Here is a 19,173-nt window from a genome sequence, read left to right on the forward strand (position 1 = left end):
CTTCCCCTTGAGCCTCTGCCTGGTTCACTTTCTGACCCTCTTGGTTCTCTTCGATTCCCCGTTCTCATCTTGCCCTAATCAGGTGCAATAACCAGCCACAGAATGCACACCTTAGTCCTGACATGGCTCTTTATGGGACACAGCCTTTGGGAGCTGCCCTGGGTTCCTCCTCCCATGACAGTTCTGGCTTCGAGGGCTTCCCTCTGTAGAAATCCTGTTCAGGCCCCCAGGGTTGCTGGTCACTTCTTTCCTCCTGGCCCCTTGCCCCTTGGGAAACACCATCTGATAAGCGTCTTAAAGAAACCACTTTAATAGCACTAAGCTATGCTCTGTGGAACGAGAACTCCATAGTCATGGTACTTGTGCTTTTGAAGTGGGAATGGGAGTTCTGTTCTGTAGTGTTACTGTGAACCCTGGATTAGTGGCTACTGAACCATTGCTCTTAGGGGAAGTATAGGGTTTGGTTCCTGCCAGCCTCTGGTCACAACATTTTTGTCACTGATCAATACATAACCTTATTTTCTGTATGTTTCTATTTAGATGCCTTATTTAATATGCAGTTGATTCATTAACATTGAACTCACAGCCAATAGCACCAAAACTCATGCCTGAGTGAAGCTTATCTAATACAGTTATGTCTCTGTAAGGCACATCACAGCCTCCTTGCATTTAGGGACACTAGACAGCACTTCAACACTATGCTTGGGCCCATTTTAAACAGTGAAATTATCAAAAAAAAGCACAAAAATTGGAAAACGTGACACTAAGTAACTGTGAAAAGGACACTTGTTTATACTATAAGAGCTGAAGCAAGAAGGCAGAGTGTTGCCTTGTTCCACCCCAGCTGGGAATGTGTGCATCAGGTGTTTCAAAAGTTTTACTGCTCCTCATGTTTGCAAATGATTATGAAAGGGCTCTGAGTATTGCTTTTGGAGTTACAAATAAATTTTACCAAATAGGGAAATTTGCAAATACAGAATGTGTGAATAATGAGGATTGGTGATATATCTGTTAATCTTGCACAATATGCCATTATGTTTAATAAAACAAAACATGCAATTTACTACCTATATGTTACAGAATATTATATATAGTTATGTAAAATCATGGTTCTTAATTCCATGTCCTTGATCCAGGCAATCTGAAATAAGAAAAAAATTAGATTACAAGGTGAGCCACAAAATTTTAAAATATATGATCTCTTAAACTTTAAACTTTTAGGCTATAGGTATTGCTCATATATTTATATATATTGTATGTATAATGCTATGTCATGTAATTTTTATCATCTGTATAGCTCATAATTTTAAAGTTTCCTTTATAACTTTGAAAAAAGTTGAACTGAGGCAATTTTCAGTGATTACCCGAAACATCATGTTTATATCTAAAGAATATACTAAAATCTAAACATTGTAAATACAATCTAAAGTATTAAAAAAACATCCCCCCCAATGAGAATTATTAGGAAAAATCATTTCCAAATTTATGTCTCTAATCTCTTCAAAGGGCAAAGAATTTTCACATTTAAATATTATGAAGGCAAAGTTGCCTTGGTTTTAAGTGGAAAATTAACCATCCTAAGGGCAATGATCATATAGAATACATTATTAGGAGCTTTCACTGAGAAGCAAAGGAGAATTTTACGTTCCTGGATTAGCAAATCAAGGGATAGGAATTGGAGGTTTCAGAATGGAAAGGCATCCTTAGCTCTGTGCAGCTAGAGGTTTCCCAGATGTACTTCTGCTTCCCTAGTCTTGGGAGCCTGCCTCTTGTAACTCAGTGTCTTAAGGTGCTTGTATTATTGTCACCTGATTGTCACAGGTATAGTAGGATGATGGAACTTGGGAGGTGACTGGATGTTTTTAATGAACACAAGAAGAGCACTTTTTAGGACTCGTTGGTGCTTGGTGCAGTGGTAGGAAAATCTACCCAGGAAGATAAAATAGCATATAATCTTCTCCCCAGTGATTCAAGATGTTCCTGAATTCCACACCAACAAGGCAAATAAAAGACTGAGTGTCCATCCAGATGCCAAGAATAGGGAGAGATGTCATAAAACATGCCACAACTAGCTCAGACATGCAGTGGGTAGACTTGCCTCAGGCATGTAGTCCTTTAGCCTGTTGACTTTAATCTGGTCTGGGGATGTGTTACAGGAAGTATGGTCTAGTGGATTCAATTGGAACCCTGTCACTGAAGTGTGGCATTCCATGTGAACTTATATTTACCACTGGAGAATGAGGAAGTGACTTATGAAACAGTTAAACTCAAGGTGTGTGGTTCTTAAAATGTACACAATCACCATGGAATGCAGAAACAAGGAATGCTGGGGCGAGGAGAAGGAAGAATGGAAATTAGACCGAGATTGCATTTGAGAGTCGGATTCACTCCCGGTGGAGTCATTTGGCACACTGCAAACATGAATCAGAGCACACAATTTCTCAATTGGGTGCTGGGCATGAAAACTGCTGGGAGCTGGACCACGGTTGCCTCAGTGATACATCTCTCAGCCCCAAGTGTGTGGTCAGACTCACTGCTCACAAATTCCACCGAAAAATAGTCTTTCTTTTTCACACTTAAAAATTCGTTCCAAACAAGTGTTTCCTTTTAACATTCCCAGAGCAGATTGACTTTTTGAGCTTTGTGTTGCTTCCAACCCTGTCAATGTCAGAGGCCTCAAATTAATTCCAACATCTCGTTGCTGTTTTCCCTTAAGAAGCCCTGATGGTATTGCACTCGCTTTGGGTTCAATCTGTTTATGCTTATTGGAATGCCCATTGGAGCAGCATTTCTACCATTCTGTCCCACTTGTCTTGGTCCAGGAAATTCTTGTGATTAGCATGGGGGTCTTGGTAGTCATCCCTATCACCTTTACTTCAGCCCATTGGTTATGAAACAGTTACATCCAGTTAAAAGAAGAAAGGAGTCATGTGGAGAGAAGGGGTCAATTGAATATTATTAGAGCCTTGAGGAATGAAGGCCACAGGGTGAAAACCATTGCATATTAAGTAGCTCAGCTTAATAAAAACCAAAGGAAACAGCAGCAAACTGTTACAGAAAGTTCTTTTGAACTGCCCTCAGCCCATTTTCTCCTACTTCCGTTGGTGATACTTGGACAGCCATGTGCCTTCAGACACATGCTCACACATGCCCTGCCTGACTTCTGACCTGGTTTTACCCCTAGACATCAGGTTCTAGGCCGTCTTCATGCCTTCTCATGTGAAGGTTCATGCCTGGTGCCCAATTGCATGTCCTTTTTCGCAGTTAGTAAGAAGGAGACCTGGAGAAGGCCTTCCCTGACCACACAAGATGAGGCAGTGTCCACTCTCCCACTTACCCTCTTGTCACCCTTCATTGTATCACTTCATTTTATTTCTCTGTCTAGCATTTACTACTCTCTTGTGTATTCATTAGTTGACTTGTTTATTTTTTGTCTCTCCCAACTACAGTGTAATTCTATGAAGGAAAAGACTCTGTCTTGTTCAGCATGATCTCTAGGGCCTAGAAATGTCCTTGGCACATAATGGTTCCCTAGGAAATATTTATTTACTCAGTGACTATGAAATGATGAGAGAATAACTTTGCATCATGTATTGTGAGTGTGCATATAGCACCCAGCAAAGTGCCAAGCATGTAGCAGGTATTCACAGTGTCCCTCTTCTCCCACATGCTCACTATAAAATGCATGCTCAGGGACATGCTAAGGGGTGAAAGGATCACAGTCTTGTTGATTCAACTGTTGACTGACTTACTAGTTTTATTTCTGATTTTGCTTTGGCCTCTGGGACAGGTCAGGAGGGTGCAGTGAAAGCAAACACACCAGACTACTGAAGTGGGGATCTTGGGTTGCAGTCTTGCTTTCACCTCTGACTCACTATGTGAGCTGTGGGCAACTTACTTAACCTCTCTGATTCTGTTTTATCATCCACCGAATGAAGAGGTTGGATAGATGATGCTTAAGATCTCTTGCAGTTCTTGCACTTTTATAATGTCACCTCTTTACCTCTGTTTGAATGTGAGCAACAGACCACTGTCTTCATATGAGAGTAAACATACATGCAAAGTGTTCTGGAGCCCTTAGAGAAACACTGCTGCACAATTCACAGTATGGCATCATGATGGACACACATCACTCTTCTCTTTGTTTCATGGAAGATCTCAGAACATAATGTTTCCTTGCCACATACTTTAGGAGTCTTTGTACTCAAAGTGGATTTAATAAATCCCCTTTTTTCATTTGAGGATATCAAGATTTATCTACAACCTGTCATTAAGTGCTATTTTTTTTCCCTAGAAATTCTCTGTGTTCTGCCTATTTATCCCTCTCTATGAAATCTGAAATCCCTCTCTATGGGCTTTCTATTTTTAAATTTTTATTTATTTATATTTATTGAGGTATAATTGGCATGCAATATTATATTAATTTTAGGTGTACAACATTGTGATTTGACATTTGTATATATTGTGAAATGTCACCATAATCAGTCTAGTTACCATCTATCACCTTGCACAGTTAATACAATATTATTGATATTACTGATTATGTTCTCCATGCTGTACGTTACATCCCCATGACTTACTTATTTTATAACAGGAAGCTAGTAGTACTTAATCTCCTTCACTAATTTTGTCCACCCACAATTCCCCTCCCCTCTGGCAACCACCAATAAATATGTTCTGTGTATCTATGAGTCTGGGTTTATTTTATTTTATTTTATTTTATTTTTTTTTAGATTTCACCTATAAGGGAAATCATTTGATATTTATCTTTCTCTATCTGATTTATTTCACTTAGCCTAATACCCTTAAGATCCATCCGTGTTGCTGCAAATGGCAAGATTTCATTCTTTTTTATGACTGAGTAGTATTCCATTGTATACATATACCACATCTTCTTTATCCATTCATCCACTGATAGATGCATGGGTTGTTTCCTTATCTTGGCTATTGTAAGTAATGCTGCAATGAACAGAGAAGTGCATACATTTTTTTCAAATTAGTGTTTTCAGTTTCTTTGGGTAGATACCCAGTAGTGGAATACCTGGATCATTTGGTAGCTCTATTTGTAATTTTTTTGAGGAAACTCCATACTGTTTTGTGCATTTCCCTGTGAGCTCTCAATTCTATTCTATTCCATTGATCTATGTGTCTGTTTTTGTGCCAGTACCATACTGTTTTGATTACCATAACTCTGAAATCAATTGTTATAGCTCTCTGAAATCAGGAAGTGTGATACTTCTGGCTTTGTTCTTTCTTAAGATTGTTTTGGCTATTTGGGGTCTTTTCAGTTCCATACGAATTTTAGGATTATTTGTTCTAGGTCTGTGAAAAATGTCATTTGAGTTTTCATAAGGATTGCATTGAATCTGTAGATTGCTTTGGATAGTATGGACATTTAGCAATATTAATTTATCCAGTCCATAAACACAATGTCTTTTCATTTATTTATGCCTTCTTCAATTCTTTCATCAATATCTTATAATTTTCAGAGTGTGGGTCTTTTACCTTTTTGGTTAAGTTTATTCCTAGGTATTGTATTCTTTCTGATGTGATTGTAACTAGGATTGTTTTCTTGATTTCTCTTTCTGATAGTTTATTATTAGTGTATAAAAACACAACAGATTCCTGTATATTAGTGTTGTATCCTGAAGCTTTACTGAATTTATTAGTTTTATTAATTTTAACATTTTCTATATATAGTATGTCATCTGCAAATAGTGACAGTTTTACATCTCCCTTTCCAACTTGTATGATTTTCATTTTTTGTTCTTGTCTAATCACTATGGCTAGGACTTCCAATAGTATGTTGAATAAAAGTGGGGATAGTGGGCATCCTTGTCTTGTTTTCTTTTATCTCTAAGATATTTTTGATTTCTCCTTTGATTTCTTCTATGACCCAGTAGTTGTTAAGTAACACATTGTTTAATTTCCATGTTTTTTTTTAATTTCCCCATTTTCTTCTTGTAATTAATTTCTAATTTCATACCACTGTGGTCAGAAAGGATGCTTGATATAATTTGAATCTTCTTGAATTTATTGAGATTTGTTTTGTGGCCAAACAGGCAATTGATCCTGGAAAATATTCCATGTACACTTGAGAAAAATGTATACTACTGGTTTTAGATGTAATATTCTGTATATATCTGTTAAGTCCATCTGGTCTAGTGTGTATTTAACGGGCCAATGTTCCCGTATTGATTTTCTGTCTGGATGATCTATTTGTTGATGTAAGTGAGGTATTAAAATTCCCAACTATTATTGCATTACTGTCAATTTCTACCTTTAGGTCTGTTAATATTTGCTTTATATATTTTGTTGTTCCTATGTTGGGTGCATATATATTTATAAATCTTGTATCTTCTTGCTGGATTGACCTCTTTATCATTATGTAGTGCCTCTCTTTGTCTTTTATTACAGTCTTTGTTTTAAAATCTATTTTATCTGATATGAATATAGCTACACCAGCTTTCTTTTGGTTTCCATTTGCATGGAATATCTTTTTCCATCCTTTCACTTTCAGTCTGTATATGTCCTTACTTCTGAAGTGAGTCTCTTGCAGGCAGCATATAGATGAGTCTTGCTTTTTTAATCTATTCAGCCCCTCTGTATCTTATGATTGGAGAATTTAGTCCATTTACATTTAAAGTAATTATTGATAGGTTTGTACTTGTTGCCATTTTGTTAATTGTTTTCTGGGTGTTTTTGTAATTCTCCTTTGTTCCTTTCTTTTTCTTTCTTTCCTTTGGTTTGATGATTATTATGTATTATATTTAGATTCCTTTCTCATTTTATTTTGTGCATTTACTGTAAGTTCTTGCTTTGTGGTTACCGTGAAGTTCACATATATCATCCTATGCACGTAACAGTTTAAGTTGATAGCAACTTAAATTTGAATATATTCCAAAACTCTACATTTTTACTTCCCCCTCCCCACATTTTATGTTTTTGATGCCACTTTTTACGTCTTTTTATTTTATGTATTTTATCTAATTATTATAGTTTTAGTTAATTTTACTACTTTTGTCTTTTAACTTTCTTAGTAGGTTTGTAAGTGCTTAATCCACTATTTTCACTATATTTTTACCTTTTCTAGTGAGATTTTCACTTTTGTATGTTTTCTTGTTATTAATTAGTACCATTTCTTTTCAGCTTAAAGAAGTCCCTTTAATATTTCTTGAATGGCTGGTTGAGTAGAGATGAACTCCTTTTAGCTTTTGTTTGCCTGAAAAACTCTTTCTTTCTCTTTCAAATCTGAATAATAATCTTGCCAGGTAGAGTATTCTTGGTTAGAAATTTTATCTTTTCAGGACTTTGAATATGTTAAGTCTCCCTTCTGGCTTGCAAAGTTTCTGCTGAGAAATCTACTGATAGCCTTATGGGATTTTCCTTGTATGTAACCATTTGTTTTTCTCTTGCTGCTTTTAAGATTCTTTAAATTTTGACATTTTACTTATAGCGTGTTTTGTTGTAGCTCTCTTTGGGTTCATTGTGTTTGGAACTCTCTGGGTTTCCTGAACCTGGATGTCTGTTTTCTTTCTAGGTTAGGGAAGTTTCCAACCATGATTTTCTCAAATAAGTTTTCTGCCACTTTCTCTCTCTCTTCTCCTTTTGTGACCCCTATAATGCAAATGTTATTTTGCTTGATCTTGTATTAGAGGTTTGTTAAGTTATCTTCATTTTTTAAAATTCATTTTTCTTTTTGCTACTATGTCTGGGTGAGTTCCATTACTTTATCTTCCAGCTCACTGAACTATTCTTGTACTTCACCTAGTGTGCTATTGGATCCCTCTAGTGTGTTTTTTAGTTCAGTTATTATGTTTTTCAACTCTGTGACTTCTGTTTGATACTTTCTTATATTTTCTATCTGTTGAAGTTCTCACTGTGTGTTTATGCGTTATTCTCCCAAATTCAGTGAGCATCTTTATGACTGTTACTTTGAATTCTTTATCAGGTAGATTACTTATCTTTATATCACTAAGGACTTTTTCTGAGATTTTTAAAATTCTTTTGTTTGGAACTTATTTCTCTGTTTCCTCATTTTGCTTGATTCTCTGTGTTTGTTTCTATGTATTAGGTTAAACAGCTACCTCTCTCAGTTTTGGAGTGGCCTTATGTAGGTGATGATCCTCTCATTCAACCTTTCCCTAGCTCTTGGTTGTCTCTTGAACTTTGTGATTGTGTAATTGTCTAATAACCTGATTTATTCTTGATATGCCTCTGTTGTTGAGGTTGTGCCAAGACCTGTCAGTGATCCAAGGAGAGGAATATCATTTAGCACTGATTTTCAGGCTGATTGGAAGTCAGACGCTCAGGCAGTAACTTTTAAAGTATGCAAATATATATAGTCATGTGGGGCTGCAATCACAATTCCTGCCGGCCTTCAGACCAGTAAATCTGGACCAGGAGATCTGTACCCTGGGTGGCAATTGCAAGAATCAGGGCTCTATGAATGTTAAAACTTTTTACCTTTTTTTGGTAAGTCTCATTGAGCTGCAGTGAGGCCAAAGGGGTGTGCAAAGATTTTGTCTCCCTGCTTAAGTTCCCTAGGAGTGCCTACTTAGCCTCTAGATGTGTGGGAAACCTGAAGCCTGTCCCTCTGGCTGAAGCTATAGTCTGAGTCAATAGGCCTTTTTCACAGGAACACTGGGTTGTATTTCAGTCTGCTATTTGTGCAGTGCCTTGGGTGTGATGGCCTGCCAAGAACTGTCTTTCCAATTGTTACAGTCCCACGGAGCTCTGGAATGCTAGTGCTCTTGGCCACCAGGGCCAGGTGATTCAGGAGTGACCTTTGTGGGAATTGCACGCACCCACTGACTTTAGCAAGGCAGCTGGAGAGTGTAGAGGGTGGGACATGTTCACTGGCTTTAGAAAGGCAGTGGGAAAATGACTATGCATGTAGGCAGCAGCAATGCAGTGAGAAAGTGCTTTGTTTGTGCATGTGTGCAGCTTTAGGCTGGGAGTGGGAGAATGCCATGACTGTTCACACTCATCAGCCCAGCTAGGGGTTGAGGGAGTGTCACAACTGCCCATTCTTGGAGACTTTAGCTAGGGAGCAGGAGAACACTGTGACTGACTGTCCTCTCCTGCCTCATCCAAGAAGTAGGGGAATGCTGCAACTGTCCATGCTCTTCAGCCTCAGCAAGCACTGTGACTACTTGCAGAGAATGCAACAGTTGTGACCTTCAGTGCCCCCATCTCTGGGGAGCATCTCAACTGTCCCCCACCCTTCAAGCCAATGCTCCCAGATCAGCAAACAAACTTGCTTTAATATAATCTAGGTGCTTTTCAAACTGCTGTTTTCTGCTGAGTCTTGGGGTGAGCCCTTCAAGAGGGGAATCTCAGTTTCCTATAGCAGTTTGGGACTCCTAGACATCAGCCCTGTTGGTTTGCCTAGCCAGATGTTCTGGGGGCTCATCTGTTTGGTGCATATTCTAGTTGTGGGTGCCAGTGTGGGGTACCAGCCCTTGTGTCTCCTGGAGAAGCACCTGTCTGGTGAGATCCCTTTCTATTGTGTGTCACCAGGCTGGGGATGGTTTTTTTTGGAAGACCATGTCTCTGTCTCTCCTACCTATCTGGAGGTGGTCCTTTTTTCCTTTGTTGTGGACAGCAGTTCATCTAGTTTTCAGATCTTTTTCAGAAGGACATGATCCATATGTAGCCGTAGATGTGATGTGTTTGTGGGAAAAGGGAGTTAGGATCTTCCTGTGCTGCCATCCTGGACTGCTTCATCAGGTGCTATTGTTTTTAAAGAAGTGAAAGGATGAACTGGTTGAAATCATAAGAATTATCTATACTTTATATTCTGTCAGTGCTACACATCAGAAGTCCAGAGTTACAAAGTATATTTTGTTATCATTATATGCACTACAGAATCCCCTCATAAACACTAACTTATTACATGAATTAAGATTATCATTTGTCAAAATGTTACCCCATAGATGACTGGGTCTACTGAGTATGATTCCTGACACCTTCATTCACTCTTCAATTGACTGCAGTTTGAACACTTCCTTTTAGTTCTCTGAGTCAGCTCTTGCTTTATAGTGGGTGCTGCCATCTAAAATCCAAATCTATTGTTACTTTAATTTTTATCTTATTTGATGGATCTATGGAAGGTTTCACTCTGCCCTGTTACTGTGTCCCAACTGATACTTGTGCTGGATCACACATCTATGCTTTGTACAGGCTCTTCTCTGCCTAGATTTGCCAACCTCATTTGCCTGGCAAACTCATGCTCATTTTTGAAGATGTGGCTCATACATCTCATCCTCTTTGAAGCCTTTCTGACCCACTCTCCTGATTCTGGGAAGGACTGACCTCTCTTTTTTGTATTAACAGTATGCCAATATATAACAAAATCAGACTATTTATTCTTTATTGCCTTTTTTTTTTTTTTTTTTTTTTTGCATGTCTGTATTACCTGCTGAGAATTCACTGTGGGTAAGGATTTTGTCTTTTAAAGTTTTTATATTCTTAGCCATAGTCTAGTGCTCTTGGTAAATGTTTGTTGAATGAATAAATGAATGAAAATACAGGATTTAATTTCTGGCCCCAACACCAAAGTTTTAAAAAGGTTTTGATCTATGTGTTTGAAATACTCTTTGAAATGGCTTTATGGGTAGTAATGGGATTGGAAGGTAAATTCAGAGGATTCCATGAATCCCATGAAGGGTGTCTATAGTTAACCATAGTATGAATCAAACTGTGTTTTAGTTTAAATTAATTCATCCAATTAAGAGATGTTAATTAGATCAGCCTGCCAGCAAGGGAATTAGAACGAGTATTAAGATGACTCTTTTTTTCCTCCATCATAAAATGTAGCTTTCATAGTCTCTAGAAACACTAATGAAGTGAAATTTGTGAAGCAGCCCATGGATTGATTGAATTGGCAAAACTTCAAATACATTTTTAAAAATATGACTTTCATAACTTTTTACTACTTTATAATTTTTAATTGAAAAAATGCTATAATATCATAATTAAGGAAGACTTAATAGAGAAATAAAACTACTGATAAATCTGTCATCCTAAGTAACAGATTTTTTTAAAGATTTTATTATTTTTTAAGATTTATTTATTATTTTAGAGAAAGAGAGAGTGAGCAAGCATGGGGGGGAGGGGTAGAGGGAGAGGGAGAGAGAGAGAATCCCAAGCAGACTCCCTGATAAGTGCAGAGCCCGATATGGGACTTGGTCCCAAGACCCTGAGATCATGACCTGAACCGAAATCAAGAGGCAGACGTTTAACCGACTAGGCCACCCAGGTGCCCCTTTCAAGATTTTATTTTTAAGTAATTTCTGCACCCATCATGGGGCTTGAACTCACAACCCCAAGATCAAGAGTCACAAGCTCTAACGATTGAGCCAGCCAGGTGCCCCCTAAGAAGGTGCCAATTACCTTCATGTGCATTCATATTTTTATATAGTTGCAATCATGGGATTTTTTTCATTTTTCTACAGACTTCCCATATATGATCCTTTAAAATGGTTAGATAGCAATATTTACGAAAAGATGTTTCACAAATGCTAGTTTCTTGGGATTTTAACTGATGTTACTTGGGGAAAATAAAACATCTCTGAGGTCAAATCAGTTTGGAAAGTTGTGAAAGTGAACAAATTCCTTTAATCTAGGATTTCTCAAAGAAGAAATCTTCTTGAGAAATCTTGCTTTAAGATAAAAGATGAGACTGTGACACATTTTCTTCAAATTAATTTTAATATGAAACTTAAAAAAATATACAACAAAACATCTGTTCCACAGATAAGTGTTTAGAACACACTTTGGAAATCAGTGATGGGTAGTCTGTGGTGATGCTATAACCTTATTTACTAACCCATTCCTCTACTTTTGGTTAACAGTATTAGTCACACTTGGGATGAAGTCCAAGATCCTTGACATGGCCAACAAATCTGTATGATCTGGTCCCTCTTGGCTTATCTTCCACCACTCTTCCCCTTGCCTACTGTGCTCTTACCACTCTGGTTTCTTTCAGTTTTTTGAACCCACTAAGCTCTTGCCCATTTCAGGAAGGGCTTTTACACATGCTAATTTTTGACTTTTATAGATAACAGAACACTTATAATATTTCCTTTCATTGAGTTATTTCCTAATTTACTACCCATTTTCAGGAGATATAATTAGTAACCTAATATAGAAAATATAGTACTATTGGTTTCATCTACCAGCACTATGTTGCATGGCATTTCCCTGCCTTGTCGGGATGAACCAGTCATGTTTCACTATTATGGATGTTAGCCTAGACAAAACTGAAAGAGAAAGGCACATAATAGATCACAATGCCAGGTAACTTTTAGTTATTTTATTTCCTTGGTTGATAAGATGAATTGCCAATCAGCATTTTTTCTTTCAGGGACTTTCAGACTATATGTTTCACATTGTTATATATTGTAGTTCATGAGGATTTTCCTCAGTGTGACAAGGAAGTGGCAAATTGCTGTCTTCCACACTTTGGAAGACCTATGGTGCTCTAAAGGAAGTGAAGGATGACTGTTGACCTAGTTAAAGAAGCCTCTCAAGAACACAAAGTGAGACCTGGGATATACACATATTCCTCTGTATTTTGCTTATATTCAGTAATTTTATCAGTAAATAGGATAGAGCATAGAAGGAATATTTATCAAAAGTGTAAGTGACCCCAAATTACAGAATGAGGTTTTGTTCCAACCCATTGATTTTATAGATGAGCAATGGCAGATCCCAAGCCTGGGCCACTGCACAACACCAGGAGGGGCTGTTTGTATAGGTGCTGTTTGGCTGTGGGGTAAATGGTCCCTGAAGTTGTTCAACGTGGTAGCCTTGGCAGAGAAGTTAAGAGACTTGCTGAAGGTCATTTTGTGGTCTTAGGCTGCCACTCTTATATGTTTGATTCTTGATTAAACATTTTTTACCAGGTTTGAGAGATGGTGAAACCAATGTAAAGTAAAAAGTGTAAAATATTCAATTTAGATTTTGAAATCAATTGACTCAGTCCAAACTGGAGAAAACCTGACTTGAGGGTGTTTAAATTAAAAAGTCTTAGAGAAGAGTTTATTAACCATAAGCACAGTGTTAGGCATCCCAAAGGCTATAGCTGCAAAATGGTCTAGTTGAATCCTAGGCTGAAGTAATAGAGATAGAGCATCCCAAATGCCTGTATTGGTCAGAACACAACAGTAATATTGTGTTCAGTTCTAGGAGTCGTATTTTAAAAATGGGTACTAACAAATCTTTGATCCCCAGGGTCAAGTGCATGGCACCTAGTAGTAACTCAATGAATATTCAGTTAGGCTGTTGCTGAACTAACTATGCTATATGTAAAGCACCTGGGACATAGCAGGTGCTCAGAAATGTTAGGTTTTCCTTCTTTTTTCACAAGGAGGGCATCAGAATGCTATAGGTCTTGACAAACATGCTCACTCAATAAACTCTCAAGAAATTTGGGATTTTTGTGGGGCACCTGGGTGACTCAGTTGGTTAAGTGTCCGTATCTTGGTTTCGGCTCAGGTCATGATCTCAGCGTCATGAGATCGAGTCCCGTGTCGGGCTCCACACTCAGTGCTGAGTCTGCTTGAGATTCTCTTTCTCCCTCTCCCTCTGCCCCTACTCCCATTCTCTCTCTCAAATAAATAAATAAATCTTAAAAAGGAAAAAATTTGGAATTTTTCTGAATCTTTGAGTCTTCAAAAACTGAGAGCCTGATTCTCTGCTTTTACAATGTTTTTTGTGATTCTCTATAGACATATAAATTTGATATTATTAAGACCCTACTGGAATTGTAGAAATGTCAACCAGTGAGATTTCCCTCCTTCCCTCCCTGCCTTTCTCTGATCCTCTTTCCTTTCTTCTTTTCCACATTTATTGAGGGCCCCACAATGTCCTAGGCTCTGGGAATTAAAAAATGAATAATTTATGATTTCTTTGAAGGGATTTAATGTGAAGGGAAGTAGACAGACATGGGAACAAATAAATTACAGTATAATGTGATGGTCGTAGCACTAGAAGCATGTAGAAGGCACAGATAGAGCAATTCAATTCAGTGAATACTGGCTTTGAGAACCTTCTGTGTACCAGGGACTATGTTAAGCCCAGGAGATACAGCTGAAAACAAGACAGACCCATCTTTTGTGAAGCTTAAATAAGTAATTACATGTGTATAAGTATTCTGGAAGGGGAAGCACAGGCTACCATGAGAGCTAGAGTCAGAAGAAGAGAAAGGGTTCCTTGAAGAAGTGATGTTTGAGCAGAGGCTAAATGAAGTATAGGAGTTGGCCAAGCACGAAGAGTAGGGAAGAGCAGTCCAGGCAAATGTCACAGATGAGCTGAGTGTTGTTGGATTTTCCTTGAAATATAATATCTTTCACAATAGGTAATGTTCTTTTGCAAAAGTCAAGTGTGATGGTCATTTCAAGTTGCTCTCAGGTATGCTGGAAAAAGAAGTAACCCAAGAAGCACACACAATTAGCAAACTTGGAAAGTCATGTTTGTTTTGGCAGTGTTGGCCTTACTTACAGGCAGAATACAAGGTCTTGCCTGTTGTTGTAAATTAAAGGGTTTGGAGCAGACCTTCCACCCAAATATGGAGACTCATTTCTTAGGCCAGCAATTTCTTTCAAGGGCCTCTTGTAAAATTTACCTATTGTAAGAAAATATAACTTATAACACATTAGTGGGAGTGAGTGCAATAGATTACTTTTTAAAGAAAGAGGAAAGAGAGAATGGGGTGGGAAGAGTGAGCAGAAATGAAGGAAAATGGAGACATTTCAGGGTGTTGTGAGTCCACAGAAAGGGGAGGCCTTGGAGGTGGATAGCAAAGTCTTCTAGACTCAAACCGTCTAGAGTTGACTTTGAGAGTTGCTGGGTGAAAAGAAAACACTGAAAACTTAAACAATTTTCATGAATGCTCTGAATATAGGAATAGTCTATGAAGAAGTAAGAGTGAAAGGTCTGCTTGCAAATCCCACTCAGTGAGACTTTTCTGGCCATCCCCACCTGGATGGGATTAATCACTTTTTCTGCTGTGCTCTCTAATTTCTTTGTATATAGATCTATTTTTGTAGATATTGCATACTGTATTATATATTTACATATCTTTGTCTCCTTCTCTGAACTACTTATTAGCATTTATTCTCTTGGGATTCTTAGCACCTAGTTCAATACCTGGGATTTGGTACTTTTTTTTGGATGAATTAAGGAATAATTTTGAGGGAGGACCCTGGGTGGCTCAGTTGGTTAAGCATCTGCCTTCGGCTCAGGTCATGATTCCAGGGTCTTCCTGCTCAGTGGGGAGCCAGCTTCTCCCTCTGCCTGACACTCCCCCTGCTTGTGCTCTCTCTCTCTTTCTCTCTCTCTCAAATAAATAAATAAAAATATTTTTTAAGAAAGGAAATAATTTTGAGGGAATAGAAAATGGAAGAATGATTTAGATCAAGGTTGGACAAAAGATAAAAATGTTGTGGAGAACAGATAGGGAAAGAAGTATCAAGTAAAAAGAGCTGTGGTGGCATTTGAAGGGGCCCTGGCCCAGTTTGGGACATCAGAGGAAGTTCCCTGAGGGAATGACATTGAATTGAGATTTGAAAGATGAACAGACATAACTAAGAAAAGAGGGGAAACCTGAGGAAGCAACCTAGGCAAGGGTGCTGGGTGCTGATGCAGATGACTTAAGAGATAGATAAAATCAATAGGACTTTATTATTTCATTCAACAAATGTTATATGATAGGCATCCCTCTACCTTTGGAGATGTGATGGTGAGAGAGATTCCAACATTCAAAGGGCTTACATCGTAGTGGAAGGAGACAGATAACCAATATGAAACAGATCATTTGTTGATGGTGCCAGAGGGGGAGGGGACAAGAATGCCTCCCAAGCACTAAGTTGGGCAACCTGATGGATGCTGGCACCATTACCAAGGTAGGGAATGCTAAAAGATTTGTCTAGGAAGAGCACGGGTTCAGTTTGGGACATGGTATTTGAAGTGCCTTTGAGATGAGCAAGTGGATCTCAAGTATTCAGTCGTATATGTGGATTTGATTTTCATTGTTGTCTGGGCCTGAGATAGACATTTTGCAGTCCATAATGTAGAGATGGATATCAAAGCCACAGGAGTGGATAGAACTGTCCTTATGACCTAACAAAGCCATGCATTTTACAACTTGAGGGAGAGCCAGTTACATAGACTGCGGTGGGCATAGCATCTCCTGGAATTGTGCAGAGTGCTGGCTATGGGTGTGGAAAAGATGTCGTAGGGAAGGAATATGCAGTGAGAAGAAAAGTGAGCTTTTATTGAATAAGCCAACATACAAAGGCCAGGCTGAGAGGAAAGAGCTATGAAGGGAGAGTGAGGAGGAACAGCAAAGAGCTGGGAGGAAAACCAGGGGAGTGATGCCAGTGCAACTAAAGAAAGAGAGGGCTTTGAGGGAGAAGTAGTGGTCACCAGGGTCAACTGCTGCTGAGAAATCTAGTAAGACAAGGTCTGGACACATGGTCACCTCAGGTCTTGGTGGCCTTAGTAAAAGCTGTTTTGGTGGAGTAGTGAGTGTGGACTAATAAGGCCAGATGGGAATGAGTTGAGGAGTGAGAGGGAGGTGAAGAAATGAAGACAACTGATGTGTCCTCTGATGTGACATTTGAAAAGGTCCTCACTCAGCCATGCAGGATGAGCCCCAGGTTGGGGTGGTTCAGCTCAGATGGAGGTGGTAACTCTAAGAACCCTATTTGGAGGTGTTGAGCTTAGTAGTGGTTAGGTTTCTGAGCAATAGGTTTTTTTTTCTTTCTCTTCCTCTGCCATTTTATTGTCTGGAATATGACTGATTAGAATGACAGTGTCTGAGGTGTCAACAAGAGGGTGTTTTTGGAAAAGGGGCTGGAGTTTCCAGCACACACACTGAGTTGATTCTACTGTTATATTTGAACAGCACTAATAAATTGGGAAAACATGGTACAGACCACACACAATTTTTGGAAAGTCCTCCACTGATGTAAGGAGCATATCCCTCAGACCCTTTTGTTTAAATATACCCTACTGTTCTCACCCAGTCTATCCATTGCCCTTTAAGGGGTATCGATCTTCTGATCACTTGCAACTTATGATGTTTCTCAGGCTCTTCAGTGGAAACACCTGTAGAACTAAAGTTCCCTAGGTGAGCATTAGTTTGGGGAGAGAGTCTGGGAAACTCAATGGCTTTAGGACACACTTACTGGGAGCAGCAGCTCCCTCTTTTGCTCTTGTTCTCAAGGTCTGTGTGTATTGCCTCTGCTCTTCAGGAGTGTTATTCAAGGATCTGCTCTCAGAATCTATAACATATAGCTGCCCTCCAGAATGCTCGTTAGAAAGCTCCTCGAGAATTGGGATTTATGCAAGTTTAGAAAAGGGTCTTTCCAATCCATTTCCAGAGACATTTCCTAAGCAATTTAAAAATCTCTTATAGAAAAAAATGGTTTTGCATTTCATATAGGCTTGAGATAACCTATTGTCAAAATTCAGTGCATGTTGCAATATAACTCACTGGAAGGAAAATAGGCTAGTAATAGCATTTCCAAGCAGGGCCTGGCACTAATTATTGCCTTCTTCTTAATGCTTGTGTCTGCCAGATCAAACATGTTTTAACCTTATGCAGCATAGCTGGGACACTAAACATTATTCTCATTCACACAAAACTTGTGTGCTCAGGAATTCACCACTAAGTACACTCAAGCCATGTTAAAAGAGTGGACATACATTCACTCTTCTAATATAACTCTGCATGCACAAAAAGTTGATAACCTGAAAAAATGAAGAATATATATAATGGTAATGTGAAACAAAAAAATTCAAGCTAAGGGGGTATCGTTCTGCTATTCAAAAGGAGAGTAAAAGTCGACAGAATCTTACATTTTACACACAGGTTCACGGGAGGCAGTTCTGCCCAGCTAGCGCTCCCTAGTTTGGAATGAATTTGCATTTGGAAAAGGCATGGGGCTGGGACTCCTTTTGACTCTTTGGGAGCAAACTCCTTTTGACTCTTTGGGAGCTAATGAGAATGAGAGACGGCTTGTCTTGAGGAATCCTATTGATAATATGCCTAATATATTGAGTAAAAGTTAACTTATATTTATTTTTTGGTCTCTGAATATTTCTATCTATTCTGGACCGTGTGTTCCTATTTGTGTTCTTTATTTTTAGGCTGGAAGTCTCTCGAGAGCAAAGTATTATTCTTTCAAGGAAAGCACCACAACAACCAACGTGATGGAGTCTTATTCTTGTTCTCACTATTACTTTGACCACTTGCTTCTCTTGTAGTCTCTCTTTGAATGGCCAAATGTCAAGCCTTACAGGCATTTCCAGGCAGGAAGTGTTAGTCTGCTGTGTCAGTGACAGTCAAGCTCTTAGTCAGCTGAATCCAGAAGAGCTATTGCAAATTGCTGCTGTTGTGTCACTTAGGGGACGACATCGAAGTGATGCTTCTACACAGTGCCACAGCCATTGGGAATCTCTCAAGCACTGATATTGTCATCAAGGAATTCAGTGACTTGCATGGTTGACTATCAAGAGCTTTTTCAGCAGTGTTGTCTGCATACATTGTTGAGAAGTTAAAGAAGCAAAGAAGGAAGACCCATTCAAGATTTTTAAAAGTTCTTTGTATAAAAGTGATTATAAAAATCATACTGGCTTATTGCAGACAACTTGGAAAAGACCCGTTTAATATTAGGAGAAAAATGTTTCTTTTATGGAGACTGTGTTTTTATGGTGTTCATGTATTTTGGGGGACTTGATTTCATGTCAGTGTAGAACAAAGCATCTCACACCACTGCCCTCTGTGCTTTGCACCTCTGTTCCAGTTTTCTTTCCTTTCACAACATGATAAACAAAACCACATGTTACTTGTGTAGTCAAGTCAAAGGAAAGAATATCTCACCAAAATAAAAGAATTACAAGTGAAATATAATAAACCCAGCCTTATTATGGTTTTTCTTTTCTAAGTTTTTCCTAGCAGGCCTGAAGTAGCCAATGTGAGCCAGTGGTCATATCTCTAGCCATCTGTTCTCTTTGTGGGCTGCCCCCAAAGCTGGCTTTCAATCCGCTGGAGAAAATTTATCCCAAACAACAGGATTTTTGATTTTCCAAGTTCCTTTTCAACTTCAGCTTGGCTTTATTGATGTTGAATATATTTATTCATTGTGTTTGCACTGGTGT

The 19,173-nt window shown here is 38.6% G+C and overlaps 1 long non-coding RNA gene across 2 annotated transcripts in view; it reads left to right on the forward strand.

Moving 5' to 3' along the window:
• LOC144381583 (uncharacterized) overlaps nt 1–18,891 on the forward strand; it is a 167,225-nt gene extending 148,334 nt beyond the window's left edge. For both annotated transcript variants that reach the window (XR_013446994.1, XR_013446995.1), the window contains exon 5: nt 18,163–18,891. This is a non-coding gene — a long non-coding RNA (uncharacterized LOC144381583). The remainder of the gene's footprint in view (nt 1–18,162) is intronic.
• The last annotated feature ends 282 nt before the right edge of the window (nt 18,892–19,173 follow it).

The sequence above is a fragment of the Halichoerus grypus genome, chromosome 4 (genome assembly GCF_964656455.1).
Source record: "Halichoerus grypus chromosome 4, mHalGry1.hap1.1, whole genome shotgun sequence".
NCBI classification, from domain to species: Eukaryota; Metazoa; Chordata; class Mammalia; order Carnivora; family Phocidae; genus Halichoerus; species Halichoerus grypus.